The sequence below is a fragment of the Pieris rapae genome, chromosome 18, assembly GCF_905147795.1.
Source record: "Pieris rapae chromosome 18, ilPieRapa1.1, whole genome shotgun sequence".
NCBI classification, from domain to species: Eukaryota; Metazoa; Arthropoda; class Insecta; order Lepidoptera; family Pieridae; genus Pieris; species Pieris rapae.
The window spans coordinates 560,131-573,968 of NC_059526.1; positions in this window are offsets into that span (position 1 = coordinate 560,131).

The window sequence follows — 13,838 nt, forward strand, 5'->3', positions numbered from 1 at the left end:
GTAGAAATATACAACTGTGGAAGAATACTATAAAAGTATTTGTAAGAACAATACTTTCATCACCTGTCATAAGTTTAATTAATTATGAATTATTTATATGATTATTATGTATCTTTCTGGTTAAGTTATAATTAGTTTCGACAAGGATAGATAACGACTAGGCTAAAAAGACAATCGTGGATGGTGAAGTCGGATGAGCAAGGCTTTTCGGGTTGTGACCGTCCCGGTCCAGGTCCAATCTAGGAAGTACTAGAGAAGGGACAACGCAAACATATGGTGAATGTCATGAAAGAAGATGAAGCGAAAGAGGTCTGTCAGGATTGTAGCAAGTGGAGATACATCGCATCTGCGTACAGCTTCTGTAAAAAAGAGGAATATTAAAAAATAAAATATGCTTATACATATATTTTTTGAGAGGTTCTTTCGAATTAAATCATAATTCTAGCTTAGAGAACATTTGAAAAAAATATTAAAGTATCTTTTATAAGTATAACATTGTGTAAATCGTGTAAAAACTTGAATATGCATGATTATGTTTCATTTATATCACATATTCCAATAAAAACGTAAGAATGTATAATTTAATACATTTTGACCTTTCTGTGGCGATGTTTTTGTTATTTTATCGATTAATTGTAAAAATGTCAGACGCGCGTGTAATTAAACTTAGTCGAGAATTTTTATTGCCTTAAAAAAAGGCAGATGCGATTCTAAAACTTGGATGAACAGAATTGTGGCCGTCTCACGATTGAGTATTTTTATATGTATCATTGTGTCTGTTATAGAAGAAACTATCTCAGTTATTTTCAAGTAATAAAAAAAATAAATAGAATACACGATATTTGATTTAATATTTGTTTTAAATGAAATTTTAATTTGATGATATATCCTTAACATTACCAAAAACAATACGCAAATTAATTTTTTGCCTAAACTCGTAAATATCTTCACACGCAAACATCCAAAAAACCGGATCAAATTTCAAAATACGGGCTAAAGATCGGGACCTATCACAAAATGGGGTCACACAGTTCAAACATTTTTATCTATTTTATGAAATGACAAAAAAATGGCAATTTTAAACGATCCTCTTTGAAATTTAAGATAACCCTAAAATTGGGGTGAACGTGGGAATAGGGGTCGAAGATACCAAAGGTTAATCCATATTAAAGCAGTTTCTTCTGTTTAAGTTTAATTTATTGCTGATATGAAAATTTTTGTCGTTAAATGTTATTTATATTAAAAAAATAATAATATATATTGTACATATTGTTAACTCTGTGCCTGACACTTTTGCGACTTTTTAGGTCCAAGAGAAGCCGGTTTCTTTACGATGTTTTCCTTCACCGTCAGAGGTAATGTTACATAGAAAGAAAGTCCATTGGTGCACAGCCAGGGGTCGAACCTATGTTCTAATGGATGACAGTCGCTCTCTGACGCCACTATACTAACACTGATCTAACTGCTTAATATAAAAATACAAATAAAGGAAAAATATACTTTGTAACTTAAAACGTCGGAAACTTAAAAAAAAACAATAAATCAATGCAGAATAATTCAGAAACAGTTCACATTGATTCCAGTTATAACTATTTCCTGCAATTACTTCTTTATAAATTTAACCCTTTGACCTGCGGTCACACAAATATCACATTACTCGATATTCGTAAATATGGAATTCTATGACCTTGGGGTAAAAAGGACCGCAAACAAAAAACTGTCGCTTTCTTAAGGTCCTGACCTTTCTGACCCTCCTTAGTGGTCAAATCCATTGACAATAGACTCTGATTGAATGAAAAACGCGTTCATTGTGAAAAAGTATGGACTTAAATTGTATAATATGACCTTATGTGTAAATAATCGTGTTTCTTGAGCTTTGGTGTCGTTTTAAAAAGAACCCGCGTGTGCTTTATTAACAAGGAGAGTTTATACCTAATTTAATTTATGAAAGTAACAAATTATGTATGCTGTTATAAATAATAGTTTTGAAATACACGCCTACTTCAACTAGAAACTGATTTAATTTATTTTTAAATATCGTCTACACTAAACCCGTTAAAGTTAAAACTTTCAAAATAAATCATGCCGAGATGAAAAACCGTTACCAAATGCGGAAACGCAACAAAAGTTTAAAAGTCTATAAAAATCTTAAATTACTGCAAACAGTTATAAATCAAACGAGAAAATATAAAAAAGTTATCTCACGGTTCGCATCAGATGCTTCAAAAGGGGTGATTTTTGTACGGTACCCTTCAAACAGTTACGCGAAAAAAAACGGAAGATATCGCATTTCGGGAAATATTCTTGAATCGCAACTCTTTCCCAGGGGTCTTAACCTTCGCGGATTTTTTTAAATTGAGACACCTTTGCCATCTTTACGGGGTTTTTTATAGTTTTTTGTGTTGCGGGCGAAGGGCGACCCTTTTGTGCCCCGAGCTTTGTCTGTTTCGAGATTTAGCAGGTGGGTCAGATGTGCCCTAGCAAAGCATTCGACGCGGTATTTATTGAGAAACTAATATTTCTACTAAACGTTTTCTTGCGTGATATACTTTTTGGTGTTTACTGATAGTCCCTCAGTCAGCATGATACTATCCAGCCATCCAGAAATCAGTCCAGAGAACAGAACAATGTCTTTGTCATCATCACAATAAATACATTTAATACTTATGAATTTTGAGTATTAAAGCAATTATTTATATATTTTGTTTTTGAAATCCAATACCTCCTAGTGTTGGACAAGCATGACTGCGTCACCTTCATTGATATTTTTTAAGACAAATAAATGCATCGCCGATGATTGAACCCAGAATCTCCCTCCCCCATGTGTGTTAAACACTAACGTTAAAAATGTTCAATACTTGCAATAAAGTTTTTCCAACAAAATAATTACGAATGAACAAAGATCTCGTCTCTACGCATATCACAAGCTCATTAAAGCCGATCAAAAACTTCGGCATCTCAGCATACACGTCCCGGAATCCTCGCTCAGAAATTCAAAGGAAATACAATGATTTGGAAAAAGTGTGGTCGATCGAAATAGGTATAATTATATCGAGTTAGCCGCGGCGCGGAGCAGTGCGAATTTTCCCTAAATTGCATCGAGTAAAAACGACCTCTGTCGCAAGCGTTTGACGGTTAAATTTAATGTCAAAATGACATATTATGTGTGCTTATACGATAGTTTCATTACGCTAGGTTTGATTACTAGTTTTAAAAAAGTTAATTCTTCAAGTATAACCGTGTGGATTCTTAAGACGCCAGCAATATTACGCTCCTTGTGGCAGCGTCCATAGGCGTATAACATGTGAGTTTTAAATAAAAAAAGGTTTAAATTCAAACAAAACAATGCAAAGATATATATTATATAATAACCAGGGCTTTTTGACCTATTAAAACTTTCTTTCAATTTGATTTTGAAACAGATGTGTTCATGGTTATAAATTTAGTAGGTTGAAATATGGATAACTGCTCCCTAATACTACTAATAAAGCTTTCATTAACAAAAACTTGATGCGAAAGTTATAATGTGTTATTATTATATTTCAATAATAACTCTAAATCTACCCAAAAATACGATAAATATAAGTGAATCCACATTAGGAACTAGTCCACGAAATAACAATGCATCACAACTCTTTTCCCGCGTTTTTAAAAAGCATTCAGAAATTTTTGGCGCGCTTTGCCGACATATTTGTCGAACTGAAAAATGCGGGGTTTGTTAACATTTTGAAAATTAATAAACGCTCGGATTTTCGCATACCGAAAGTTGGTTTAATTAGAAATATTTCGACGGATTTGCTCAACTTTTGCGCGAGTTTAGAGATACAACAAACATTTATTTGCAGTGCCTTTTTAGTTTGGGTATGCTCAATGTTATTAGATAGATTAGGTTATGACTATATGTATTCAGTTCCCGGCTAAATAAAGCAACATACCTGTTTCAGAATTAGCCCACATAAACGTATTTTTTTATAAATTACTGAATTACAAGTTAAGTTAATAAATAATATTATTTTTTAATAAATAAAAAACCAATTTTATTAATATAACATAACAAACAATCTTAATCTACAAAATAATAATAAAAAAAGCTTTAACACTGGCATAATTTCTTCGCTGTATTGTGGTACTTGTCGTTGTTTAACCAGCTCCAGCAACCAACACCAGCTTTCGGGTCACCGTTACTATCTACCAGGTGCCAACTTAACTTTTTAATAAGCGCCTCAGCATTTGAACCCCATGCGCAAGAGTCCACCAAAGAGAAAAATTACAAATCCTAAACAAAAATCCATTTTAATGTGTGAGATGAGCAACTATGGATATCCAGACCTAGCTCGTTTATCAGAATGCTTAATCTGGACATCGCTGACATTTGACCAAAACGCGTAAAATTTAATTAGATTTTTCTCGAATTTTACATTAGTATTTAACAAAAAAACACTTCCCGCGCTTTTGACACCATTAAAAAACATTTTGACAACGGCTGTAACATGACTCCGCATTTTTGTCAAAATATTACTATAACGAACACTTTTTTCACAGTTCTCGACAAAGGGTTATTTTTGAGGCATCTGACATTTTTTCTGAAGCACGTTAAAGTTACAATTACCTTAAAAATTGCTTCAACGGTGACGAGAAGGATTTAAGGGGTGTAATCCTTTTCTTTATTCGTTGCAAGCTGCAACCTATTTTTACTAATATCATGCAATATTGTCTTTGTATACCATTTATAGAGAAAATTAATTAAAATCAGTGGCACAACGCTTTTTAGGTCTGGGCCTCAGATTTATTTATCTGTTTCATGATATGTCAATCTAATAGGCAAGTAGTGACTTTTCACCGTTCGAAAATAAGTTATATGCGCCCATAGAAAAAAAGTCCATTGTTGCACACCTGGGGTTCGAACCTATAACCTGAGGGATTAGAGTAGCACGCTTAGGCCACTAGGCCAACTCTTTGATTTACAAAGTATATTATAGAATTAAACGAAGTTGCTGCATTGCTTGCATGCTAAGTAAGATACAAAATAAAGACGTGTTGCTTGGTGTATGATTCCGAAATGTGGAAAATGACAAATATTCTGGCCAGAGAAAATCCCTTACCGCCAGCTATGAGAGCTATGCAATAGACAAGTCTATAAAACGCTGGAATTGGAAATGGGTAGTAGCCCAGTCATATTAGGGCTTTCACCTCGGAATGAAAGATAATAAGCTGCAAATTGGTATGAACCTTTGTTTTGTCATTCTAAATGTTGTCTCAAAAGTCACAATCGTTATCGTGTCCGCGTCTTAAGATATTCAAGGACAAAGGTCACAAAAATCGGTTTTTCGCGAATATCTGGCTTCCTATCGGTTAAATGAGATTTGCATTTATTATAAAAGTTGTAGGCTATAAAATTCCCTACAACTTTTGTTTAAACTTTTTTTTCATACGACCAACCGTTTTGAAGGTAGAGCGCGAAGTGCACATCGTACAGTCATATACGGCCTAATGCAAGGTCAAGCGTGAGTTATGGTTATCAGTACGTTATAAAGTCAATTATTTACTTGGAAATTATAATTATTAAACAATGCCTATTATTTATGTACTAACTATTAATTATTTATATTTAATTAAAGTAAGTAACTTGATTATTTATATATAATTATTCATATTTAACTATTTAAGTATAAAATATTATTAATTCTGGATTATATATTTTAGTTTTATTTTAAGTTAAAATGATAGTAAGAGTATATATTTTACACATATTTTTATTTATTATTAAATACGGCATAATATACATTTATCAAAATGTGAGTTCAAATATCAAAAGTATCTTTGTTGATTTTAATTGTAATGAAATTGAAAATGGAAGCTAATTATCATCTTCTTCTTCGTCTTCTTCTTCTTCTTGTCGCTCAAAAATGTTCGATTCATTGTCATCATCCTCATTATCTGTCATGTTCATCTCCAAACCTTCCAGAATATCGGGATCATATGTATTTTCTTCATCGGGATTACTTGGATACAGTGAAGCGTTGAGGCAAGCCGTTAAACTGGCTGCAAGCTAAAAAACATTGTAGCGCTGATTTTCTGCATCCACAGCGGGAACCACAACCATTTTTGCAATTGCAAAATATTACGTTTAGTAGTTCGGCTGGTGCTGGAGGTAATAACGTTCGTATGGGCTCCAGGATTTCATTTTCAAGCATCCAGCCCCATTCTTGAGGTTCTAAGTCCTTCCCTAACCACGTTTGAATCTGGTAGTAGACACGTTTTATGTGTTGATGAGCTTCTACACTTGTTGGTGGAAGTGTTGACAGTTGTACAGGTTTATTTAGTTTTGTAAATTTGATGAATTGCGTGTAGCGGAAATGATCAATGTTGTCCTCAGATTTTGGAGCATTATATAATGCCAACAAGATGCGCACTCCATTTTCTAATAATGTTTGTTTTGGGCAGAATTAATAATATTTTATACTTAAATAGTTAAATATGAATAATTATATATAAATAATCAAGTTACTTACTTTAATTAAATATAAATAATTAATAGTTAGTACATAAATAATAGGCATTGTTTAATAATTATAATTTCCAAGTAAATAATTGACTTTATAACGTACTGATAACCATAACTCACGCTTAACCTTGCATTAGGCCGTATATGACTGTACGATGTGCACTTCGCGCTCTACCTTCAAAACGGTTGGTCGTATGAAAAAAAAGTTTAAACAAAAGTTGTAGGGAATTTTATAGCCTACAACTTTTATAATAAATGCAAATCTCATTTAACCGATAGGAAGCCAGATATTCGCGAAAAACCGATTTTTGTGACCTTTGTCCTTGAATATCTTAAGACGCGGACACGATAACGATTGTGACTTTTGAGACAACATTTAGAATGACAAAACAAAGGTTCATACCAATTTGCAGCTTATTATCTTTCATTCCGAGGTTGACCCCTTTTCTTACCTAATATGACTGGGCTATAGGTCATACGCTCAAGGAATCAAGTCACATTGCCAAGCAAGCCCGCGACTTGAATCTTAAAGGAAACCTGGCCGCCCAAAACAGACCTGGCAATGAAGCATCATTGTAGAGGCGAAGGGAGCTGCTGAAATTAAGAGAGATATATATATATATATTTATATATCATAAACATTATATAATACAGTTGTATACAACCATACATATACGTTTATTTTTGGCGAGAAAGAAATTTTAGGTAAGTACGTTATTGAAATAAAGATTACAGTTTTTTAAAAAGTAAAGAAAACATTAACACACTACAGTATTTCTAAATTCAAAAGAACCAAATCTCTATTCCGACCGCGTTGCGTTCTAAATTTAAAAACCGTTTTTTGTCAAATATGGAAGGGTTAAGTTAAAAACGTTCTATTTTTGAATTGTTCAAAAGTTCACATTGTATGGAATACGTCTAAACTCTAAGCCATAGTTAATGTAGTATAGGCATAATCATGAGATAAAACGGTTTTTCTAAAATTAATAAAACAGGTATATTTGTTGTATGGGAACCGGGGGCAAACGGGCAGGAGGCTCACCTGATGTTAAGTGATACAAGATGATTATGTTTTGTTAAATTCTTACCTTTCTGTGTCACCCGTAGTCAGTATCAAGTTAATAATATAATTTTATAGAATAATTATCTAATCAAAAGGCAATTATAAATTTGTTTTACTAATTAAATGTTATTCTAATTATAAAATAATATTCGTCAATATTAAACATATGTAGTATGTTTAATATTGAAAATAAATTAAATTTATTGACCAATTTAACATAACTTAAATTTAAGAAATGCTTGAATGATTACCGTAGGTTTTTTTTATTCATACAAACAAAATGGACAGTTCATAACAAAAATGATAATTGAATAATGTGTCTTATAAAACACCTCCGCATCTGCCTATTATTTAGATACTACAAAATCATTATTCCTTTTTCAAATGATACCAAAGACACAGGAAGCGTGAGTTTTTTGTCACTTCCACATCTCGGAGTTGATTCATTGTTTTTGTCTCTTTCGTGCATAACAAAAAATCTCTCGTTAGATAAAGACGGGTACACCATTCAGGTGTGTTGACAATAACAGATGTTGGGCGAGCGTATATTACACAATTACATTTATATTTAATTATATTTTTCTGGGATTATGTGTAGGCGTCGTTACTCAGCTAATTCGAAGAAGACAATGTTTAGTCACTCAAAAGATTCTATTTTTAAATGTTCAACTTTCTGATACGTTTTAAATGAATTGAGATAAATTATGACATAGTTTTTAAAACAGATATTTTGTTTAATTTTTATTGTAACTACACTACATTAATGATCACTTTTCTTATACAGAATACATAATAACTTGTTTTTTACTTAGGTATCGTTACTCTAATACAAAATACATTATTCAATATTTATTACGCGTGTTCTGGAATTAATTTCTTTTTATCTGCTGTAAATCCGAATCAAGCTGTTTGCAAGACTTGAACTCTAACCTAAAATAAGTTCACGACACACACATAAAACCTTTTTAGAGCTATATAAGCTGTGCAAACTATAAAAAACTCTAACGATGCATTTAACTCCAAATCCATTCAAATTGTATTTAACAAAGAATATCACACAAAGCGTAATATCTCATTATATGAACCGTTCAATGAGAAAAAGCCAAATTTGACCCAAAAAACTCAAAAAGGGTTATAGAGCGAGACACACGACAAATGTATGAAATAAGATAGGGACAGCGAGTAACCCTTTTGCTACACCTGGTCGTTTTTTGTGTTTGAAATTTAAAAAACTGCAAAATTTTGCTTTGTTGGGGTCAATATTGATTTTTGGGACATAATAGAAGTTCGTTATCTGACATGCCATTTCTCAAAGCGTTGAATGTGATCTAATTTCTTCAAAATATTAGTTACGCTTGAAATTAGATCACTTGACTTGATGTCCTATAACCCCTAGATGGGGCAGAGGGCATCCATAGTGAGTTTCCTTCTCGTTTCCCATATTTGGTTCTTTCAAGTCTTTTCGGCTTTCCCTCATCTGCAACTGTACGACGCCAGTTACTTTTTTTAATATTAATAAAACGCTGATGCTCCAAGATATTTAGGTCTTGGCCTCAGATTTTTGTATCTGTTTCATGATCATTTGTCAATTTAAGAGGCTAGTAGGTGATCAGCCTCCTGTGCCTGCCACGCCATCATCTTTTGTGGGCCTAAGTCAAACCAGTTTCCTCATGATGTTTCCCTTCACCGTTCGAGCGAATGTTAAATAGAAGGAAAGTCCACTGGTGAACAGCCGGGGTCCAACCTACGACCTTAGGGATGAGTCTCACGCTAAAGCTGTGATTGGCGTTATTGGTTTTATAAATTCAAGGCAAAATTAATATTAAAAATTATGATATGTCCAAATATGGACACACTTTTTTTAGTATCCTCTTCAGGAGATACTTCTGATGCAGTTGATAGCAATAGACATTGGTTAAATCAGAAACAGTTAATCAATAACTCCACTTAATTAATACCTGGATTAATCCGGTTTAGACTAGATAAATTTCTTACGATACGGAATACAGACTATAAATAGCGGGCAATGACAAAGGGCTGTACGGACAGACAATGTTCTTATTTATATTTATACGTAAAATATAATGCATCCGCGCGCCTTCACTCGCTACATATGAATTTTATGAATCGAAGACACAAATGGCGAGGAGTCGAAATATTTTTAAAGTTCTATATTTGTTGGCCAGTTCATTTCGCCTTATCAGTCCAGACCAGACCGTTCATTCAACCTTTGTAATACATACCAAAATATGGAACATTTTGTTATGCTACCCATAGAGAGTGTTTGATTTTCTCGTCATAAAAACTTTTCTCAAAGTTCCAGTTTCCAATTGGCCCAGCCGTCTTGGAGTTTTGCGGTTAGAATATTTTCCGACTCATTTTTATTTATAAACATTGCTGCTTCGTTTGTAAATGTAGTTTTATTTGATTAATTCTACAAATAAAAGGGAATTGATTGTCAAGCATCATTACCATTATTCATTAACTAATCGCTTAAGCACAATTTGACAGAAAGAGGCAAAAAACCTTATTTAAAAGCTTACAATTACATTATTTTATTTTACTAATAAGGTTGGCTTAGCTTTAACAAAGCAATATAAAGGCAAAAATCGCTGTAAATATATAAAAATGAATCGCATAATATATCGTAAAATGCAGTATTTATTTTCATTTATTCCTTGGACTATAAAGAAAGTTTATTACTTTTACATAATTTTAAGTTTTTCCTGACGCTTTGAGTGCTTTACGGCGTGCGTGGTTACGTGACTTAAATTTTATTTTTAATAATTATAAGTTTATAATAATACATAGCTTCAATCCGTTGAAAAAGGGTTTTCTTTATATGTGTAAAAGTAATTTTAATAAAATACTATACTATACATAGTAGTATCTAATTCCTATTGGAAAATATGAACAAATCCAATTCTTCCCATGGCCTTGTAATGTCCTAGCAAGAATTAATTGGATTACAAAAAATCCATTGAAATGCATTGAAACAAATTAAAATAAGAGAACGCATGTCTACTCGACGCACGCGCACGGCGGGCCCGGCTTCGATTTATGCCGATACTTGGTAATTAAAAACAATCCGCCATTTTGTTTTTTTATCTCTTTTCACCCGGTTTTTGTGCACTCATTTGATTGTCTTATATTTCTTGTAAGATCAAGAATTGTTTAATTTTACTGTTTTTTCTGGTTTCGACATCTGATAATGCGTGCGCACTTATACGTACATACTACGTATTGTATATATTTTTTACTATACATATGTGGGACAAACGAACCTTAGACGCACACTAGGGAGGAACACAAAGAACGAAGCCAAATAATAAAGTTATATTATATATACTTTACGCGTTGGCTTGGCTTAGTTGCTTCAGTGTGCAGGTCTCATCTCTAAGATCGTAGGTTCGAACCCCACGCACCGATGGACTTTGTGTCAATGTGCGTATTTCAAATTCCCTCAAACGGTGAAGAAGACGTCGTGTGTATATCTTGCCTAAGACTCAAACATTCGACGGCTTGTGTCAGGCACAGAAGACAAAACTCCTACAATTACTTGCCAAATAGATTGACAAATGTTCATGAAACCGATACAGAAATCTAAGGCCCAGACCTCAGATTTCTCTTTCTCTTCAGAAAAGGTTGTAGCGTCTCTGATTTCTTTCATTCATTTATAATGCCAGTAACCGTGAACGTTTTGTGGTTAATAAGTAATTGTTATTATTATTAAACAAATTTTTCCTATTTTAAAAATCAGGAAAATCAAATCATAAATAACATTCAAAACATACAAAGGAAACCAATTTAATCCGGAATTCGAGGTTTTTGAGAAATGATCAATGACAGAGCCACAATGATGGAATATAGAGCCTTTTTTGGCCTTTTGGGTCGTTTTTTGGCCGTTTTTTCAAACCCCGCCTGAGACAATAGGCCGCGGGGTCGCCGACCCGGGATTATAAAGTTTTGAACACCTTTTACTAGGGTTGGTACTAATTAAAATTTATTTAATGCGTCCGCACAAATATTTCTTATAAAATAATATACAAAATCATCATATTTGTATGAAGTGGTAATTATAGCTAAATTTATCAAAAATGTCGTAAATTATTAAATAAATTAAATTAATTTAGGTTTTGGTTATCAATTTGATTAGATTTTAATCAACCATCTCATCAGTAGAACAGCCGTGTTTGCTTTTAATATATGAAACTATTATGAAATTAATATGTTCTTATAAAAATATAATATATATTAACGGAAGACATACAAGTAATGTGAGTAATAATTGACAGCCCTAAGTTGACTAAAATGTTTTACTGCGCCAGCGCAGACGAGTTATTAGTTTATGATTATTTCCAAATTCAAAGTATGTATTGCAAATAGCTGAACGTACCGCTAACAAAGCGTACCTATAAACCTTATTTAGCAATACACTTTTTGCATATTACATGCAAATTACGAAGACCGAACAAGGTTTAAATAAAAACTGTAGACCAATTTATCATTAATTACATTTATCAAACAAGAATTAACAGCAATTAGCATACGTCTAGAGATAAAATATTTTAATGTCCCGCATAGCGTGCGCTGCCTTGAGCTTGTAAATAAAGCTCTATCAAAACGAAAGTTTTACTAAATATGAAATAATATTTTTTTTACATTCATATACATATATTTCCAATACAATATTTATACAATAACAATAATGTTCTTAACCTACAGAGATATAATAATATTAATTAAAATTTATTAAAGAGATAATTTAAAGAAATTTAAAAAATTTGGTCCCTGTGACAGTATACTTTTAATGCTGGCATTTCATCGCTCTATAAGATACATATTCATTGAGAAAAACACCAGCTCTCGGGGCACATACCAGGCTTAAATCAGCGCCTGTGTACTTGTACCCCACAGTCCAGAATAAAATGAAAGTTGGAGAAAAGAATTATATATTTCAGCCGTGTGTTGTTTTCCGTCTGTTTTGCGGCCGCACCAGCTATTGTGCTTGGCAGAGAGAGCGGAGACGGACGTGTCCAAAAAAAAAAAATAGTCCATAGATACCACTTTTTGTTTCAAAAATCTTTCCATATTAAAAAAAAATATCGATAGAGTTTTGGTAGCTACCTTTAGACATATTTGCCGATAGGATCGTTTTCGAAGGATCTATAACTAGCTTTCATGTATTTTATGTTTGAATATATTTAAAAACTGTTGCCTTATCGGCCTAGTGGCTTCAGTCAGACTGAGGTCGTAGGTTCGATCCCCTGCTGTGCACCAATTTTTAAGACTTTATTTCTATGTGCGCTTATTTCTATGTTCATTCGTTCGAGCGGAAAGGGAAATCCTCGTCAGTAAACCTTGCCTTAGCGCAAAAAGTCGATGGCGTGTGATAAGATTGACCAATGATCATGAAACAGTAACAGAAATCTAGGGTCTAAAAAGGTTGCACCATTGATTTATTTATTTTTAAAGTTTACACTAAGATTGGTTCAAGATTTCCATACAATTAATATGTAAATACAGATTGTCGATATCCTTGAGGGAGGCCTATGATTCGAATATATGAAAAACAATTGATTCCACTCAATGCCGCGGGGCGAGCCTACACAATCGAACTATACTCCATACTAAAACGTGACTTAGCACTAACCGCTTATTCAAAACTCAAACACTACGGGAATTTATAGAGCACTTCTAGTTGTCATAGATTGACTAAAAACTATCATGTATTTTCTACCGCATTTACCATGGTTCAGAGGAGGTTTTCTGACCTGCAGCTGAGTTTCAATATTGGACATCAAGGCAGAATACAAAACACGTATTACCTTAACGTCCATCGTTCCACAAGTTTCTTAAGGCAGTTTTTGTTTTGGCGCACCATCACTATGTGGAACCATCTGTCTACTGAAGTATTTCCGAACCAATTCGACTTAGGGTCCTTCAAGAAAAGAGCATACCAATTCTTAAAAGGCTGGTAACGCGCTTGCGATCCCTCTGGCAATGACTGGCTATCACTTAGCATCAGATGAGCCTTCTGCTCGTTTGCCTATTCCATAAAACAACTTAAGATATAAAACTAAATTAGTTTAACCAAAGTAAATTTCTTTTTATCAAATTGTCTTTAAGCTGTAACGAAACGAGACACACGCGCACATTAAAACTGATTTAGTTTTTAAGTGGGTAAATATGACTGGGTCTTTGTCTTATCATGACTCAATTACGTGTGTTTAATAAAACACATAAAATACTCTATTACCCGATATGACT